General features: G+C 38.5%; 1 pseudogene; it reads left to right on the top strand.

Moving 5' to 3' along the window:
- The first annotated feature begins 943 nt into the window (after nt 1-943).
- Nucleotides 944-21,313, top strand: part of LOC129081011 (deoxyuridine 5'-triphosphate nucleotidohydrolase, mitochondrial-like) — a 30,656-nt pseudogene continuing 10,286 nt past the window's right edge.

The following is a 21,313-nucleotide window of genomic DNA, read 5'->3' on the forward strand; positions in this document are numbered from 1 at the left end:
AACTGGAGAGTGTTGCATTTTATGGATTGACTAGTGGGGGTTTGAAGTCAGGGACTCTTCCCAAACCACAACTTCAGTAGATTTATGGGTAAAACTTTAAGGGCAAAAATGCTTGATTAGAAACCATATAATCAAACAATTGATTATAAGAGGCTCAAGGAGACAACCCTGGTAAAAGACTATGCATTTTACATGGAACTTCATTGGGCTAAGGGTCAGGGTTCCCTCTTTCCACTATTCCCATCTCCTTAGTTTTGAAACCTGTAAGCACTTATGCCTTAGAGGAAGGGGCAGAGGCAAACTATCCAAGTGGAGAATTGAGGAATTCATTGTGCTTCATTGAAGGAGAAATTGTCTCAATCCTTACTTCTAACTAGGTGATAATTTTTTCAGTTATAAATTTCATTTATGCTATTGACCTATTTTTCCCTGTACAGAGGCTACGACTGTCAAGGGTTGGGGAAAAGTGGAATTGAATGAAGGTGTGAGGGGGAGTGCTCCCAAGTAGGAAAGTTGCCAGCCCTGAGGTGAAGGGAGATGAGAAAGTGGGGAGGTGTGGACATCAAGTGCAGGCAGACTCCAGATAGGTAGTTAGGGGCCAAAACAGGTGCTGGCATACCCTTGCTCTAAGGTAGCCCATTCTACTTATCCTGTCTACTCTGAAGCTGCCCTGCCTCCCCTTAGCTCCTAGATCAGGGAACTTCCCTTGGAGTGATGTTTTCCAGGAATAAAAGACATTTCTCTAACTCCTGCTTAAATGAATACTCTGGTTTTCGAATGTCTGACATACCCGAATGTTACCCTAAAGAGAGGAGAGACCAGGCTGCACATTTCCCACTCTGGCCCAAGTCAGAGTGGGGCCATGTTGTTGTTCCCCATGCAGTGAAATGCACCCAGAAAATCCTTGTCATATTGTTTACGATTTACTTTAAGATAAGTCAGCATGAGGAGTGTGGTATGTATGTATGTGTTGGTTTTGATTTATCTCCTAGAGATGGTTATTACTGTCTTTAATCTAATGGTCATCTACTTGATCCACAAATAAGATTTAAGGCAGTTGCTTAAAATTTTCTCTTTGGAACACTTTAAGGACAACACAATTTCTGGGGTTTCCTGCTGCCTTCCAGGCCATTCTTTCTCAGCCTTTTTTACTGTTTCCTTCTCTTTTCCCTAGCTTTTAAGTGTCTATGTGACCCGATGATCAATACTTGAACCTTACCTCCTTTCTATCTCCTCTCATTATATTGTTTCACAGCTTAAATACAATCTCTACAGTGATGACTCCCAAATTTATCTATCCAGGCAGGACCTCTCCTCTGAACTTGAAACCCTCCTAACTCTAATTGCTCTTTTGACAAGTTCAGTATCTCACTGGCTTTAAAAACCAATATGGTCAAAACCAACCTAATTTGTCCTCAAAACCTGCTTCTTTCACATTCTTTCCCATTTCAATAAATGGCCACTCTAAAAGTTTGGCTTTGGCAAAACACACTCACACACACGCACACACACTTACACATACACATACACACACATAATGTAACCCCGTGGAGCCTCCTTGACTGCTGTCTTCCATACTTCCCATCTTGCTCAGCCTAAAAATCAGAGTTGTTACAATAACCTATGAGGTTAAAAAGTGTGTGACTGAATTTAGTCCTGTGTTCAGACTTGGTAGCAAAGTAATGGGGCAGAGGGAGCTTATAGCCCCCACAAACTTATAATTTTTGGAGGCTACAAATGTTTCTCAAGAGTCTTATAATTGAAAGACCAGATTGTCTTAGGTCAGTCACAATAGCCTTATTCTCTCTCAATTTATTTCTTCGATAACTATTATTAAGTAGCTACTCTATGCCAGACCCTATTCTAAGTGTCAGGGATACAACTCTGAACAAAATTTTTTTAAAAGCCTCTGTCTTCTCGGAATGTACATTCTTGTGGGTAAACAGATGGCAAAAAAAAATCAACAATTAAATTATGTAGTATTATATGGTTAAGTGCTGCAAAGAAAACTAAGGCAGAGAAGAGGGATAAAGAATTTGGAGAAGGAATGGGGTTCTATGTTCACTGTTAGATAGAGTGTCCAGGGATGGTCTCACTGAGCAAGTGACATTTGAATAAAGACGTGAAGGACATGAAGAGTGAATCAGTGATGTTTGTGGAAGTGCATGCTAGACACAGGGTGGGGAGGGGTTGTGGAGGCTGGGGAGCGAACAGTAAGGGCAACAAGAAGGTACTCAGCAGAAGCTTCAGCCTCTGTTTAAGAGGTACAATAAGCAATGAGGAGGGTGTGCCTGGAATGGAGTGAATGAGGTCAGCAGTGTAACCAAACAAAACAGAGGTACACCTGCCTGCCCAGTGAAAGCCACACTCATGAGGCAGGTTCTGGTGCAAAGGGAAAGAGATTTTATTTAGGCACTGTGCAACTTGGGAGAATGGTGGACACTGCCTTAAAAGCCATGTCCTTTTTCTGTTCTACAGTTCTTATAGAGATATGGAGAGGAGGGCCCCATGCACTCTGTCTTGTAGCCTGTCAAGGCCAGGCAGGTTCACTCGAGATTTGGGCAGATGGAAGAAAAGTCGCCGAGCTGTGGATATACTTGACATGCCTATATTCAAGTGTGGGAGATTCCATGCATGCTGCAAGCTGCATGTGCTTGCAGGGACTCCCCTTATCCCCTTATATACTATAAACAGACAAAGCCAGCAGGGAGCCAACAGGTTGTGTAACACAGCAAGATTCTGTGCCTGCAAGCCCACTCAAGGCTATGGGAGTACTTATCAGGCCCAGTGTCAAGGCTATAAGAACACTACTTATCTTAATTCCCCAGACATCCTGATGAGGAATCCAGATTGCCTCCGCTTCCCCTACACACCCATATTTATAGCTTTTGGTGGTGCTCAGTGTAAGAACCGCTCCCTGCCGCCATCTTGCCCAGTGAGGGACACTCCATGGGGCTCTGACTGACTGTCTGGGTAACAGTAGGAGGTTAGATCAGAAGAGAGGGCAGTCTGCCTCCAGCCACTGAAAAGACCTGCAAACAACAGTGATTCCAGAAGCAATAAATGTCCTTGGTATCCAGATTCTGCTTTCTGAATTCAGTTGTGCTCACTGAAGGGAACCAGAGCTGTCTTGAACAATCACTGATTCTATAGCTGGAGCAAGAAATGGACATTTTGTCCTACTAGAAGGCAAGGAAGCTTTCAAAGGTGACTGCATTGTATCCAAAAAACTTAGGTTAGAAGCCAAGGTAAAGAGACTCTCTGTTTTCAAAGATAAAATTAGTTGAGCATCTGCAATGTGTTGAAAAATATCAAGTATGTTAAAATCCATAAGTTTATAATTATACCAGAAAAAAAATCTCTCATAGGTCACCTTTACAGGTTGCTAGGGAACCAATTCATTACTCTGAAAAATGGTTTAAGAGGGAAAATAAATGAGCATTTGTCTTCTTTTCTACTTGAACTGTATCTCAGGATAGCTAAATTGATGTTAAGGAAAAATTCTTTTAGAAGCATTCTGACTAATAGATGAAGGAGGAAATGGTAGAATTAAAATACTATAACTTTGCAATCCCTAATGAAATAATAGATTTAAGCAATGTAGCAATGGGTATTAAAAAACTATCAGGGATCCCTGGCTGTTGTGGCTAAGTGGATTGAGTGCTGGTCTGCAGACTGAAAGCTTGCTGGTTCCATTCCCAGTCAGGGCACATGCCTGGGTTGCCGGGTTGGTTTCCCCAGTTGGGGGCATGCAAGAGAAACCAATCGATGTATCTCATATTGATGTTTCCCTCCCTCTCTCCTTCCCTTCCCCTCTCTAAAAATAAATTAATAAAATCTTTTAAAAACTATCAGGAAAGACTTATGGGGAATTTTTTAATGAATGGATCAAATTGGCAATGTCTGAATTCACTCATCAATTGTAACATCACAAAAGAGAAGACAATTAGACATCACATGTTCTCAATATGATGCAATAAGAAGTTCATGACACCGTCTGTGAAGTACCATTGTCCAGTAATGGAATCTGAATTAATCAAGAGCTGATAGTTTTCAGGAAATACAGGGCTTTGAGAAACATGTTAAATGATACCATAAGGATGCAATCAGAGAAATGCAGAATGTGGAAACTCTACAGGACAAATTGTCCAGTTTCTTTAACAAATAAATTACCAGGAAAAAAGAAAAGTGGGCAGGGTCATGTCTATAATTTAACAGACACAGAACATATATTAACCAACGGCAATGTAAGACCATGTCTGGATACCAATTTTTTTAAATTTATTTTTAGAAAGAGGAGAAGGAAGGGAAAAAGATAGGGAGAGAAACATCAATCAGTCACCTCCCATCCTCACCCTGACAGGGGACCAAACCCACTAGCTAGACATGTGCACCTGCCAGGAATCAAACCAGCAACCCTTTGCTTTGTGGGATGACACCCAACCAACCAAGCCACACCAGTAAAGGCAAGACACTAACTTTTTTAACTGTAAAAAATTATGATAAAACTGGGGAAATTTGAACACTGATGAATATTTTATAATAATGAAGAAATTTTAGGTATGATGACATTATGGTTATGGTTTTTTTAAGAAGTCCTTATCTTTTAGAGATAAAATACTAAAATATGCAGAAATGCAATAATATGAAGTTTAGGACTTATTTTAAAATAATCCAGTGCAGTAGGGGAGGGATAGAGAGAAGAGATGAAATCGGCTTTCCACATGTTGATAACTGTGGAGGGTTGGTGATGGTCCATTACACTATTTTCTCTGTTTTATGTTTGAAAAGTTCCATAAATAAAGTTTGGAGAGGGGGAGTGGAATAACATACATAGAAGCCATAAAGAAAAAATTTCTATGACAAATGGGAATAATAATCCCTATTTTTTAAATGCAGGGCCAATAAATAAGTTACCCTTTAGCACAGTGCCTCCTCTAGTACCAATAACTTACAGTAGACTCTAAAGAATTTCAGGAAAGATATGCTTCATCTCTGGCACAAAAGGACTTAAAAGTCAGCTCTTGTGTCCTAAAATGTGATTTGTTGAGGTATAGGTAGACTTTTCAGGTAGCTCAGCAATTATCAGGGCCAGCAGTTGGCTGGAGACTGAAATCATGAGAGGGGCATAGAGTTCTTCTGCATCGCATTCCTACTGCCTCTCAGTTCTTTCTGTTTCTTTCGTGCTGCTTTCCCACTCCCAGAAAGGCTATGGAGGGAACTGCAGATGTTGTATGAATAGTGGTCCTTGGTCTTGTGCAGTACAACGGCCTTGAGCATGAGCCTGCGCACCTCATGCTATCTTTGAGTTTGGACTCCTTAGTTGTAACCAGGGCTATTTACTCAGTGTTTGCTAAGGTCAATGGGTAATAATGTTTTAAATGATAATAGCTTTTGTTAATTGGTATTTTTCTAGGATTTCTACTATATCTTTCTTCTATGATAAAATTTCCATATGTATTAGCCAGAATGAACTGGAAGACAATTCCTAGATCTCAGTAATTTAACAAAATAAAAGTTTATTTCTGTCTTCCATCACAGTCCAATATGGGGTGGCGGCAAAAGAGGATCTGGCCTCTTGCTTTTTTATTTTTTAAGATTTTTATTTATTTATTTATTTTTAGAGAGAGGGGAGGGGAAGGAGAGAAGAAGAGAAACATCAATGTGTGGTTGCCTCTTGCACACATCCCACTGGGGACCTGGCCTGCAAACCAGGCATGTGCCCTGACTGGGAATTGAACTGATGACCCTTTGATCCATAGGCCTGCACTCGATCCCCTGAGCCATACCAGCCAGGGCTGGCCTCTTGCTCTTTGGAATCTATCTATCTCGGGTCTCCAAGAAGTCCTTCACTGGGTCTACTGCAAGAAAAGAAAGCATGAAAAGCTACCTTCATCTGAATGGCCTCTGACCGGAGGTAACACATATGACCTTCACTCACATTCTATCATGGAGAACAAGCTGAAAGCAGAGTGCCAAGGAAGGTAGGGGTGATGTTTAAGAATAACCAGCTGGTGTTGCCGGTGGCTAGGTTCATCCTGCGCCCTCTCATTCCCTCTGCTCACACCTATGCTTGCGTTCTTCTCTGCCATGCTGTGCTTTGAAGAGACACCCTCTCCGCTTTGCCCAGCTGTGGGAGCACACGCCACCTCTCCGATCAGTGGTCAGCATGGGCCACACAAGAAGTGACCTAGGCAGTGCCTTTGATTACTCAGTACCATGTATGGAAAAACCCTTGTGAAGACCAACATTCACATAGCTCTTCCTTCCAAGTGCTAGGGAAGAATAGCTCCATGTTCTGGCTTGACTGCAAAATACTTCATAGATGTAGGACCTGGTGTCATAGGTGAAGATTATGGAGGAAATACTGGTGTTGTACTGTTTAATTCAGGCAAAGAAAAGTTTGAAGTAAAAAAAGATGACCAAATTTCACAACTCATTTGTGAAGAGATTTTTTTTATTTTAATCCAGAAATAGATGAAGTTCAAGTTTAGATGACACTGAAAGGGGTTCAGGAGGTTTGGGTTGCACTGGAAAGAACTGTAATTTATGCCAAGAATATAAAACAAGAAAATGTACTATTTTTTCTTTAAAATAAAGAGTTTTTGTTTAGTATTTTTGTGTTTTGGAAGCGTGTAAACTTAATAGCTTTAGCTTCTAAAAGTATTTGGTTCCCTTGTGATTAAAGGAAAGGGTATGCTGTTGGGATCACATAGAACTTTACTTTCTTGTGTTTTTCTACATTTGATTGTTGTATAAATCTGCATGGTAACTTAATACAGTTTCTTTTTTCAATCAAATGTACATCACTTATGGAGCCCCCCAGAATGGTATTATTTAATTCATTAAATGCTGCCCTTTCAACAAATTATTTTCTTTTTCTAATTAATTAATTTATTTTTCCAAATACATTTGTCTCTGCCTTCTCCTCACCACTTTCCCCTGCCCCCTCCCCCTTCTCACTCCCTCAATCCTTCCCCACTTTAGCTTTGTCCATGAGTCCTTGCTATATGTTCCTTGACTTGTCCCTTCCCTTCCTTTACCCCTCCCTCCTTCCCTCTTGTCTCTATTGGTTTCTTTTTTCTTTCAGTGTTGCTGGTCTTATTTTCCTTGCATCTTTGTATTGTTGGTTAGGTTCCGCTTATAGGTGAGATCATATGGTATTTGTCTTTTGCCCCCTGGCTTATTTTGCTTAGCATAATGCCCTCTAGTTCCATCTATGCTGTCGCGAAGTGTAGTAGTTCTTTTTTCCTTTCTGCTGTGTAGTATTCCATTGTGTAAATGTACCATAGTTTTTTGATCCAATCATCTACTGATGGTCATTTATGTTGCTTCCAACACTTTGCTATTGTAAATTGTGCTGCTATGAACATTGAGGTGCATACGTTTTTTTGAGTTGGCGTTTTGGGATTCTTAGGGTATAGTCCCAGCAGGGGAATCACTGGATCAAAAGGCAGTTCCATTTTCAGCTTTTTGAGGAAATTCCACACTGCTTTCCACAATGGCTGCACCAGTCTGCATTCCCACAAACAGTGTATTAGTGTTCCCTTTTCTCCACAGCCTCGCCAGCACCTGTTGTTTGTTGATCTGTTTATGATGGCCATTCTGACTAGTGTGAGGTTGTATCTCACTGTGGTTTTGATCTGCATTTCTCTGATGGCTACTGATACCAAGCATCCTTTCAAATGACTTTATTTGAAATTAGTTTCAATGACTTTATAAATCACAAGCAAATCTTTTCATTCAATAAAGCTGAATTCTTCTACAGATACAAATTATTATACAAGTGAACTAAAAGATGATAATAAAACATTAAAGTTAAAAAAAAAAAGAAGAACCAGTTAGTCTCAGCTGCACCATTTGAGGCAGCACTGTCTTACTCCAGTGAAATTAACAAGCCTCCACTGCAGAACACTAACACTAACAATGAAAGTTCCCAGTCCCTCAGAGAGGTGAGGGTGAGGGTGAGGGAGATTTCTGAAACACCTTGCTGGTGCTTCCATAACTCCATGCAGGTACACTCCTTACTTCACCTGCCAATTACTGCTTGCTTTCAGGACAGGAAAATTGGAATGAGCAAGTATTCAGTTATATCCTTTTTACTAGCTGGTGGTTCAGATGGTTTTAATTTGAGGAAGGGGTTCCATGATGTGCTTCAAGGGTTTGATGATTCCCTGGAAATAATATGTAAAATTTGAGTTTATGTACAGTTTTCTGGGAAAAGGGTCCATAGTTAAGCATATAGAAGACATTCAGTAAATATTTCTCCTAAACACTCAAAAAGGAGCATGTATTACTCAGTGTTCTCCATAGAAACAGAACAAATAGTGTGTATATATATTTCTATATATGTATATGAGAGAGAAAGAAGTTTATTTTAAGAAATGAGGTCACACAAATCCAAAATCTGCAGGTGAGCTTTCAGGCTTGAAACCCAGAAAGATCCAATAATGTAGTTCAAATCCAAAGGGTATCAAGCTGTAGAATTCTTCTTGCTTGGGGCGGGGGTGGGGGTCTCAGTCTTTTGTTTATTCAGGCCTTCAACTGATTGGATGAGTTACCTATATTATGGAGGACAACCTGCTTTACTAAACCTGTTTAAATGTTAATCTTATCCAAAAATACCCTCACAGAAATGTCCAGAATAATATTTGTTCACACATCTGGGCACAAGTTGACACTATAAATTAACTATCACAAGGTCCTGGACCCAAACAAAGAGTAGAGGGTTAAGAACCAGTGGTCTGAAAAATGCCCATCCCTCTTCATTCTTCTAGTTAGGTTTCAGTGCTCACCCAGCTTCCATGCCCCTCCCTAGAATAATTTATTCTGGTGGCATGTAGAAAATCTGCCTAACAGCTTTTCTGGCAACTACATCAATTCCACATTGAAAGAATTGGGCAGAAATTCCCAGTTCAGCTTTAGTAATGTTAAATAACATTAAAGAAAGCATAATTTTTCTCCTGGAAAATAAAGTTTAACAAAATCTCTAGAAATCTTGCTTAAATCAAAACACTTTAGCTTTTCCACCATGTACATGTCAATGATAGAATAATTGGCTAAGATATACATCTTTAATGTTTATATCTTATAGTCCTGCTTCTCATTTGTCTTGAATAAATCCTCCGACAGAAGTGCTTTGAAATCACAGATTATACTTTATTCCCTTGCCATTCTCTACAGCATGGAAAATGGTACTAGCATAGGCAGGAGCGTTGATTAATTGGTGGTATTGTTACATTCCATTCTATTTTCCACTAATATTAAATTTAATATTAAATATTAAATTTTAATACCATCTAGCCCTGGTTATTAAAAACAGTCCAGATATCTTTCAGGACGTTCACCTCACTTTGACATCTCTGCCTTGCTTTCACAGAAAAACCGAAACAGGGTTGGGGCAAGAATCTGCTTAGTTTGTGTGTATTTCTTAGCATAGGGTGAAGTCTGGTGATTTAACACAGATATTCTCTCCCATTCTCCTTAACGTAGTTTTTATCTAAAAGAAACCCATAGGTTCTGTCTGAAAGAACAGGGCTTTTTCTGCCATTGTTCTGCAGTGGCCTCCTCAGGCTACAGCGTAGCCTGGATGAGACTGCCCTTCCTTGCCCTGGAAAAGAAGGAAGTTTTGTTTTGTTAAGTACTGAGGGACCTGGATGGATCCACGCTACTCTATTAGTATGAAATGAGATTGCCATCAGCTGTTGTTTCATGGAATTCAGCAGAGCCATTGAAACATTTGCAAAATAGTAAAGCATTCCAGGTAGGAAGGGCCATTGTGCACAATCCAGACACAAATACAGTTAAAAAGATAGCAAATGTTTGGATATAAAATTTATCTTTTGGAACCCTCCACATAGCCTACAAGTTTGATTTTCATACACTCATAGAATATTGCCTAAGATGAGCAGGAAAATGCCAGGGAAAGCAGCACCCTCCTCAAATTCTATGTGCACACAGATCACCTGGGCATCCTGTGAAAATGCATGTTCTGATTCAGTCAGTCTGGGAAGGGGCCTGAGAACCTGCATTGCTGAAAAGCAATTAGGGGAATGGATACCTCTTTGAGTGGCAGGGGTCTAGAGTCAAGTTGTTCAACGATTTCAATTTTGTAGTACATCTGTGAATTTGCCCAAGTTATGGAAAATACAATCTAAATGGATTGTTAGGGTGACAAAACTGTTCTCCTTAAAATTGAATTCCTTAATAAATATTTTGTTACAGAAATATATGTGAAAATAGAATATTATACAGTATTCATTTTTTTTAAATTGTTCTCTTTTTTCTACTGGTGATCAGTCAACTTTGATCACTTTTGTTGATTTTCTACTGAAGTGTAAATATAGGACACCTACTCCTTATTTGGTTCCAATGAGCTAACCCAAAACAACCTCTCCCATGAAATAAGGTATTTTCTGGGAGTGAATTTCTCAGAAGGTACCTTGGTCTTGTGGCAGAGAAATCTGAAACTGCTTCTTCCAATTAGGAACTGAAAGACCTTAAACAAGTTGCTTAACCTCTCTGATCCTTAATTTCTGCACCTGGAAGAGTAGGTGTCGGGGGAGTAATTTTTTTTAAATTGTAGCTGGGGAAAAGAAGACAATCTAGCTCACAGGATTACTATAAACTTAGAACAAGACAATGTATGTAAATTACTTACTACATTACCTGAAGTAACCATACACAAGCTTCAGAAAAACCCTGAAATTGACATTTAGAAGTGCTAAAATGTTCCTGTAAACCATTTTGGAAGGAAATCCAGCTACATACTGAATTCAGTTTAGTTCTTTCCTCATGACTTTGGGTCCTTGTTTTGAAAATGGGTTACTGCACTGTCCTGGGACACAGACATGACCTTAGTCAGGGCAATGATCATCTTGGGTTTTCTAATATCCATCCTTCCAGCCTCTTTCCCTATAGGACCTCCACAGCCTTCTGTTTACAGTTTTACGATAGTGCTTACCACACTGAAGCAAAAGTATCTGTCTACCCAAGTTCTTGGTCTAAGATCCCCTTTCTCAGGGCAGGGTTAGATCCTCTCAGTAAATGTTTGCTATTGAATGAAGATCTCAGGCCTCACTTAAAGGATTGGGTATCGGGAACTTGGAAGCTCAACTTGTGTTCATTTATTCAGACACTTTAAAAATGACTTCATGTCCTCAGCCAAGTGCTAAAAGCACTGATCCATTTTATCTTTTAGAGATAGCCCAGGACAAAAATAACCTTTCTTCTTAGAACCTTGTAATGGTCTTCAATTACTACAAGGCCAAGAATTTACCCTTCTGTCATTGTCTTCTTTGGCCATTTTTTCTGCTTTCATTTACAGCAAGGACACTGGAGCCAGAGAGCTTTAAGTTCAAAAACTGATGTACAAATTAGAGTGGTTTGACTCTGAATGAGTTACTTAAATTCTCTGCTGCTCAATTTCTAAATCTATAAAATAGAGTAAGAACACTCAATCTGCAGAATTGCCATATAGAGATGGCAGCAAAGGTATTTCTAAAAGTCCTCTTAGGGAGGAGTTTTGGAAGCCACTGCTTTGATAATCCCACAAGAGTTGGAGGCAGAGGTGGGACTCTAAAGAGCCTTCCTGAATAATATTCGATGGCTGTGAACTAGACTTACAGAAACCATGGCCTATCAACAGTTGGGCATTTATCTTGCAGAGCACAGAAGTGATTTCAGAAGTAAGCAGGATTCCAAGCTTCTCTCTATGGACACAACTGGTGGTTCCCTTCTCAACAACCACTTTCTTCTCACCCTTTGTCCTCTCTGCCAAGCACACTTTCCAATTCTAGAAGCTAAAAACATCAATATTAGTTTTTATTACTATGGCTTGAGCAGGTAACTCAACCCTGGTATATGAGTTTATAGGTAACCTTCTCAGATGTATCTGGAAAGTGTTTTCTTTCTGATGGGGTAGGGGTGGGGGAATTGAGGAGAAATGCTCCTCTTTCTATATTTAATTATCTGTAGATATAATTCCTGGAGCTTTAACAGCCATCTTGTGACCATTAGGGACAACTCTAAGGATGAAACCTACGGGCTGCAGATGGCAAGAAGGAAAGTTAATAAATACCTGGGTTGAGTGCCTGATGACATGGCTGTGCCTTTGAATTAACCAAGCCTAGAAATGACACCTCCAGAAAAAATAAACCTTATTGCCTAAGCTATATTTACTTATATATTCTTTTGCCTGTTACTTTATTATACATTCAGCATAAAATTGAGGAGGCTAAGCCTTTGAGGTGGAAGAGAAAGAGGAGTCTTGATGGTAGTATAGCAAGAGGACATCAGAGAAAAGCTGCTTCTGCTAAGGATTTTGACTTCTATTAGATGTAAACTATAAACCTCTGCTCTGCTCCTCAGAGGAGGTTTCAGTAAATTCCATAATGCTTTTGAATACTTTTGGTGCTGATGGTTTGTTCTGGGGTATTTGAGGAAGGGTTGAGATCTACATCAAGAATGGTGCCTGATGAGCACAGAAACACACATGGGAATAGCTGTACTTCTACATTATGTAAGGATTAGAGATCCTATTTGTTAAGCACTTAGAATGATGCCTAGAATGTGGGACATATGCAAGAAATGATAGATGCTACTATTTTATATTATGAATATTATTATCTTAGTTCTTGATTGGTATCTAGAAAGGAGATGGAAATTAGATGCTCATGGGCGGGGGGGCAGTGCATACTGCAGGGCAGGTCCAGTAGCAGTGGGCTTTGAGAATAAGCTCTGGATTAAAGGCTGTATGAAAGCATCAGGAAGGAAGCATCACTTGGCAGCAGCCCTGGCAGTTGGGCAGTTGGTGCTAGAGAAGTCCCTACAGATGGAACAAAAGGCTAGATCCAGGGGCTGGAGGGAGAGGGAAATGGGGAGTTGCTGTTCAAAGAGTATAGACTTTCAATTATGTAAGATGAATAAGTTCTGGAGATCTGTTGCCCAACAATGGTTAATACTACCATACTCCCCATTTTCAAATTGTTAAAATAATAAATTTTTGTTATGTGTTTCTTACTACAATTTTTAAAAACCTAGACCCCGATTACCAGAACTAAGGCCTACAATTAGAACAGGCTCAACAGAAGCCTGACTTAATTGTTTGAGTGGGGTCTCTTGAATTTTCCCTGATTAGTAAAGGACTGGTCCCAGATCTCAGGTTGAGACTGACCCTCGAACTTCTACATAGTATCAAGTTACCTTAAGAGTAGTATACATGTGCGTGTGAGTGTGTGTGTGAATGTATACATTTATATGTATAAAATCCCCTTGTCTTGGCATTTGTGTGTATGCACATGTGTATCTTCTTATTTTAGTTAAACTTTCATCGGGTCTTGGATGTCAACCTAATTTTCCCTGAAATCTATAGGGAGCCCTCAAAGTCAGGGACTCGCTTTGGTCATTAGGATGTGAAAGGACAAAACATAGACACCATATTTTAACTGAGGCTTAAAGGGCCATTGTGTATGTTTCCATCTACTTTCTTGCCTTTTCCATTCTTCTATAGGAGTGGCCTGGCTCAAATAAGTGCTCCTCCTGCAGCCATGGTCCCAGAATGATGTAGCAGAGGCAGGGTCTTCACCCATGAGGTGGCAGATATGTAATGGCAGAAGTAGGAGCAATGGTTTCTACAAGCCACTGGCACATAGAAAGTCATTTGTAAAGGTGGTAAAGCTGACAAATGAACCCTGACAATCAACCATGGCCAAAACACAAACTCAGAAGACATAATAAATCATTGTTTTAAGCTATTATATTTTAGGGTCTTTGTGAGGCAAGAAGAGATAGCTGGAGCATTCTGTAAAGACGGGATGTGTGCTTGAACCAAGGCAGGGCAGAGAAAGAGAAATATGAATTTGAAAAAATAGTGAAGAGGTATATTAGAACTCTTTTAATCATTAATGATAGAACTCAAGCAAAAAGTGGAATTTTTTGGCTTACGGCACTGAAAAGGATTCAGGACCAAAATGATGTCACCCAGATTTGTTTTCTCTCCATATCTTGGCTATATCTTTCCCTTAATTGGGTTGTAACCCCAGACTTCATGCAGTGGATTCCAGTCACCTTGGGTACAGCTTCTCCAAGCTCATCTCCTCCCAGGTTTAAGTCCAATCAAAATAAAAAGCTTCTGCATGGCTAAAGAAAACATCAGCAAAATGAAAAGGGAACCAACCGTATGGGAAAATATATTTGACGATACTTCGGATAATGGTTTGAGCTTCAAAATATATAAAGAACTGGCACAACTCCACTCCAGGAAGACAAACAATCCAATGAAAATATGGACAAAGGACCTGAACAGACACTTCTCCAAGGAGGATATACACAGTGTCCAGAGACATATGAAAGGATGCTCAACATCACTAACCATCAGAGAGGTGCAAATTAAAACCAAAATGAAATACCACTTCACACTGATCAGAATGGCCATGATATACAAATAAACAATAAGTGCTGGTGAAGGTGTGGAGAAAAAGGAACCCTACTGCACTGTTGGTGAGAATGCAGACTGGTGCACCCACTGTGGAAAACAGTATGGAATTTCCTCAAAAAACTAAAATAGCACTGTCTTTTGACCCAGCAATTCCACTGCTGGGATTATACCCTGAGAATCCTGAAACACCAGTTCAAAAGAACCTATGCACCCCAATGTTCAAAGAAGCACAATTTACAATAGCCAAATGCTGGAAGCAACCTAAGTGCCCATCAGCAAATGAGTGGATCAAAAAACTGTAGTACATTTACACAATGGAATACTGTGCAGCAGAAAGAAGGAGCTCCTTCCCTTCATGACAGCATGGATGGATCTGGAGAGCATCAAGCTAAGTGAAATAAGCCAGGGGGTGAAAGACAAATACCATATGATCTCATCTATAAGTGGAACCTAATCAATAAAACAAACAAACAAGCAAAATATAATCAGAGACATTGAAATAAAATAACCAGAGAGGAGAGGGGCAGGGGATAACAGGGAAAGGAAGAGGAGGGGTCATCAAGGAAGATGTATAAAGCACCCATGGACAAAGCCAAAGGGGGGAAGGATTGAGCATGGGAGGTGGGGGTGTGTGGGTCAGGGGAAAGTGGCGGGAAAATGGAGACAACTGTACATGAACAACAACCAAAAAAAATAGAGATCTGCTTTTCTGTAATGCCTACAAAGCCCCTAAGATTCATTCCAAATAGACCAGCTTATGGCTTATGTCACAGGACTACCTCTGAGACAATCTCTATGTCAGTGTAGAGACAGTCATAACTGGAGAAGAGGGTGTATCAATTATGGGTCTTTCTGTTGAAACTCAAACAGGATTTTTTAAAGGTGGAATTTATTTATTCATGACAAAAAAAAGAGAAAAAATTCATGGATTATTCCAAATTCAGGTGTAGTTTGAGTTTTCAAAATTACTGCTGACTAAGATAATTTTTCTACTGGGAATTTTGAAAACCAAGGAGAAGTGGATTTGATGACTATAACATGCTCCAATTAAATATTCGGGGTTCTTCCTTTTAACTGGTTTCCAAACAACCATAGCTATAAGATCTTAGTCTTTGTGTATGGTCATAGATTTGTGTGTAGTAAGGAACTGGTGTTTTGTAAGTTCATCATTGTTTCAACTGCCAACAGAGGCAAAAATGTAAAATGAATCCAGATTTCCTGAGTTTAGATCCTGGCTCTCATGCTGATTAGCTTTATGACCTTGAGCAAGTCATTTAATCTTTCTGTGTTTCAGTTTACTCATCTGTAAAATGGAAGTTGATATTATCTACCTACTTTGTAAGATTGTTGTTAATAATACATGGGATCAACTACAACAGTGCTTAGAACATGTTAAGTGCTCAATTAATGTTAGTTTTTATTATTCTCATGTCTATAGTAAGCAAATGGTTACCAATGAAGAATTACAACCATTTTAGATGGCATGGGTTGGTTGGCTTAGTTCAGATTTTTCACTTGGCAGTGAGTGACTGCATTTGTTCATTTTGTGGGTCAGAAAACATTCTTCCAGCATTTAGGTATGTATTATTACCTGCCCTACTCCTCTCAGTTGCGGCGCGGTAGTTGTCAAAGAAAGATAATTCCCTTTATTTGTAATTATTTGTTATGAGAGAAAATACAAGTAGCTCAACTAAAGATCTAAGAAGGGGAAACACTAAATGTTTCTTTAATTAGTACATTTTGCAATCCAGCTTTGAGTAGTAAAGAAAAAGTATTGTCTTCTATCATTTTGTCATTTTATTGCAAAACCTTGCTGCTTCTTCCATTTTTTTCCTTTGAGAAGCTTAGAAAAACTGAAGTGTGATGTGATTCATTCATTTCATGATGGGTTGTAGATTACTCATACCTTTTCTTGATTGTTTTTGTTTGGGTTGTTTTGTGTAGTTGTGGTTGAGAGGACAATTTTTCTGTGAGTTTGAAATTAACTTGACTCTGGCTGCTGGTATTCCTTACTGTAATGTGTCCCACTGTGAGTGTGGCAGAGATTAAGCTCTGTGGGGGCATGATCCATAGTTCTCTTGGTTTTGGACGCTGTTACACACAGCTCCATACTGATCTGAAAGTGGGAGAGTGGGTGAGACAGGAGAGATGCTTAGATAAGTTGAAGCACTTTTGAAAGTGCTGGAATGAGGAACTTGCAGAGGTTTTATCTCCAAGCAAAAGGTTAGGTAGTTGGAGGGGAGTGTGAACTTTGCCTTATTATTTTGCAAGTCAAGCCTAGATAGCCAATAGATTTCTTGTACAAATACAATCATTTGCTAAACATATTCCTGAATTAAAGTTCAGGGGTGGTTTGGGAATCAGAAATCTCCTGAGTCAATTTGTGGATTTAAACAGTTAACTGAGTCTAAGCTTTCTCTGGGACAATTCCAGTTTTTATTTTTCTCCTAAAGATGTCATAAATGAAGAAACAAAAATGTGTAAATGTCTTATGATGTTACAATTTAATTTAATCTTTTTGGGTAGCCAGAAAGATTTATGAGTACTCATGGTATAAAGAAAAAAATTGAGTCTAATTTGAGTCTCAAAAGCTTGAATTCTTTTATTTGTAAGTATTAATGATAATAGTTTTATTAAGAAATTAGTATGTGCCAGGCTACTTTACAGGTGTAGGTATTTGTATCTTCATTGTTCAAATAACTGAAGCTGTGAAAGTTTAAGAGACTTCCTGTGGTCACAAGTCTAGCAAAAGATGAAAATAGAACATCTGTTACTAAGCCCATTTTCTTTCTAAGACAGTGCTGTACCATAGAACTTTTGTGATAATGTTCTGTATCTCCATGGTCAGATATGATAGCCACAATATGGTGGCAACCGAGCACTTGACATAAGACCAACATGACTGAGGAAATAAATTTTTAATTTTATTTAATTCTAATTAAAATTTAATAGACACATGTGGCTAGTGGCTGCATAGCTGTAGGATATTATTACATTGTGTGGTCTATAAACACTCAAACCACTGTGATCTCATGTGTAGAATATTTGGATATCAAAGAGAGCAAATGTGAAGAAGTAATTGGGAAAAAAAATGTTTATACAAACCAAACCAAAGTCATTTAAATGGCAGAATTTAAAGGAAGTTAGACCTCACAGTTAAAAGACTCATAAAACTTAGGTATGAAAATCTCCTTTTGGAAAAATTCTATTGTACATGTTACTTGAGGATTATTAATGTATTTTAATGTTCATTTTAAAAGACATAGTAATTTTTTAAAAAGGAAAAAAATGTACTTAGAACTATATCCTTACTGCAATATTCAGTTCTCTAGGCATTTTCAGTTAGGAAAATATGAATCCCCAAGTACTAGGGGAAAAGTAATATGTTTACATTCGAACTTAACTAATCAAGCTTTTTTTATTTCTATTTTCAGGTGTCTCCTGCTTCCAATCATCTTGTTTTTCATGAACACCTTTTTGAGCTGAATATTTACAAAACAAATTCTGTAATGCTCAATGTTAATAAATAGACTATGTCTACTACAATCAGTGATGTGCAAATGATACAGAGATGCTTACTTAATGGGATTCTAGATGATAATCCCTTTTTGTCTGACCTCTGGATTTAGTGGTTTGCCTGGTTATGTCATCTCCCATCTCTGCTGACTTGACTATAAAATATCTTTCATCATATAGTACCTACTGACACTTGTATAATTCTTCCTCTCTTGGTAACCAGTCTACCTAGACTTTGTTTTTTTTTCAGTTAACTATAACTTCACTGTCCTATGGAAACCTTTTTGTTTATACTAGATCAAGGGGGTGTGGCATCTCCATGTGTTGTGGGCCAGAATAGGGTACCTGGCTCTTGGAGGCAAGGGTCCTGCAGGATATGGCTTCACTGCAAACCCTGAAATGCCTGAGTCCAGGCTGTAGGACTGCTCCCACCACTTTTCTAAGGGTAGGTGCTTTCTCTGTGCACCTACCCTCAGAAAAACAAATTACAAACAGATGTCCTGGAATCAAATTGCCTGGACTTTATCTCCTCCTGATCATGCAAGAGTTACTTAACATTCTTTTTTGCTTCTTACTCTACATCTACAAAATAGAGATAAAAATAGTTCCTACCTGGTAATATTGTGAAAATTAAATTAAGTAATCAAAGTAAGAGTTCTGCATAGTTCCTGGAACCTATGAACACTTAACAGTTATTGATTATTATTATTTTATAACCATACCCCTATCCTCATAATGGCTTTTTATGCCATGAAGAAATCTGCTCCTCAACTTTATTATATAAGTCACTGTACGTATTCCCTTTCACATTTCCCTTAACATTTTTTCTCTATTTGAGTTTATGTATTTATTCTATTTATCCACCTGTCCAGTATATATTGAGGCCCCACTAGGTGCCAGTTACCATCTTAGACACAGGGATACCATACCGAGTAAGACACAAATGCTTTACTCTGGGTGCTCATATTTATTGATGAGACAGTCAATTTATTGATTGAAGAAGATTACACAGAAACAGATGCCAAATCTGTTATTCATTCAGAGAAGGCACTTCTCAGTAACTCTAATTTTATCCAAATATCTTCTAGCAGGGATCAGTTGCAATTGTATGCCAAGGGACTGCATTTTCCTTTCTGGTACTGGAGGGAGCTGATAGGTGTTAATAACAGAGGAGATATACCAGACCTTCCATCCCCTGGAGTTCATATGGTTTATTTAATAAGGTCATTCAGACTGTTACAGAATGAAATATTTCTTACCTGACATGAATAACTTTGAGAGAGTGTAACATTGATTTGGGGGTAATTTGGTGATCTAACGCATTTGAGACACAATGGGAGCCTAATGCATTATGAGCACAGTGGGACATTATGGAAAATCAGAAAGCCAATGAAGGCCTTGATACCAGTGGAAAAAGTCAGAACTCTCAGCTTCTAGTCCCTCTGCCAGTGATGATTATTTACCATCCTCAGATTTCTCATTTGTAAAAAAGGAGAGATAGGAAAAGAAATACTCCTAAACTGGATCATTCAATCCAACCTGCTCATTCTGCAGGTGAGGAACTTGTGACTTAGAAAGGTAAAATAACCTATTCAAGGACACACAGTTTGTTATTTAAAGACCCAGCAAGTCGCTAAACTTTCAAGGCTGTTCACCTCTAGAAAACCATTTGGTTCAATATTTAGAATGTTGTAAAATTATAATAAAGGTTCTAGGATCATGACCTTGAGACATAGCAAAGTACTTAAGTATATTCTGAATTTATGAATTATGCTTTTTATAAAGTATGCTCACTATAATTTTATTTTTTATTTAATCTTTATTGTAATTTTTTCCATTACCATTAAGTCACCCAGTACTCCCTTCTCCCTGCAATCACCACACTGCTGTTCATGTCTGTAAGTCCTTTTTCCTTTTTCTCAATCCCCTCAATCCTTAACCTCCGCCCCACCACACCAGCTGTCATCCTGTTCACCACCTATGAGTCTGTCCTTCTTTTCCTTGTTAGTTCTGTTTGTTCATTAGATTCCACATATGAGTGAAATCATTTGGTGTTTGTCCTTCTATAACTAGCTTATTCCACTTAGCATAATGCTTTCCAGGTCCATCCATACTGTCTCAAAGGGTGAAATTTTCTTCCTTTTTATGTCTGAGTAGTATTCCATTGTGTAAAATGACCCATAGTTGTTTTATCCACTCCTCTATTGATAGACACTAGGTCTGCTACCATATTTTGGCAATTGGAAATAACACTGCAATGAACACAGGGGTGCTTATGTTCTTTTGACTTAGTGTTTTGGGTTATTTCAGATGTATTCCTGAAAGTGGGATGGTTGGGTCAAAAGACAGACCCATTTTTAATTTTTTAAGGTATCTTCATACTGCTTTCCACAATGGCTGAACCAATCTGCATTAGCACCCAAAGTGCAAAAGTGTTCCCCTTGTTCCACATCTTTGCCAGCACTTATTTGTTTATTTATTGATGATAGCCATTCTGACAGGTATGAGATGGTATCTCATTGTGGTTTTAAGTTGCATTTCTCTGATGATTAGCGATTTTGAACATCTTTTCACATGACTATTGACCATCTATATATCCTCTTTGGAGAAGTATCTATTCAGGTTCTTTGCCTATTTTTTAATTGGGTTGTTTGGGTTTTTTGTTGTTGAGTTTTGAAAGTTCTTTATGAATTTTGGATATTAATCCCTTATCAAATTTATCAGTGAATATGTTCTCCCATTCTGTGGGTTGTCTTTTTATTTTGATGATGATTTCCTTTGCTGTGCAAAAACTTTTTAGTTTGATGTAGTCTCATGTGCTTATTTTTTCTTTTGTTTCCCTTGCCTGGAGAGATACATCCAATACAAAAATTGCTACAAGCAATGTCTGAGACTTTGCTGCTTGTGTTTTCTTAAAATTTTCTGGTTTTGGGTATAACATTTAGGTCTTTGATCCATTTTGAATTTATTCTTCTGTATGGTGTAAAAAATTGCTCTACTTTCATTTTTCTGCACATATCTATGTCCAATTTTCCCAACACCATTTATTGAATAAACTATCTTTAGCCATTGTATGTGCTTGCTTCCTCTGTTGAATATTAATTGAGTAAATGGTGTGGGTTTATTTCTGGGTTTTCTGTTCTGTTCTATTGATCTATGTGTCTGTTTCTATGACAGTACCATATTGTTTTGATTACTATGGCTTTATAGTATAGTTTCACATTAGGTAGCATGATTCCTCCAACTTTGTTTTTCTTTCTCAGGGTTGCTGTTGGTATGCAGGACCTTTTGTGGTTCCATATACATTTTTTAAATATTTGTTCTAGTTCTGTGAAAAACATCATTGGAATCTTGATAAGA

The sequence above is a fragment of the Pteronotus mesoamericanus genome, unplaced genomic scaffold, assembly GCF_021234165.1.
Source record: "Pteronotus mesoamericanus isolate MK-2021 breed Mesoamerican mustached bat unplaced genomic scaffold, CSHL_Meso_final contig_94, whole genome shotgun sequence".
NCBI lineage: Eukaryota > Metazoa > Chordata > Mammalia > Chiroptera > Mormoopidae > Pteronotus > Pteronotus mesoamericanus.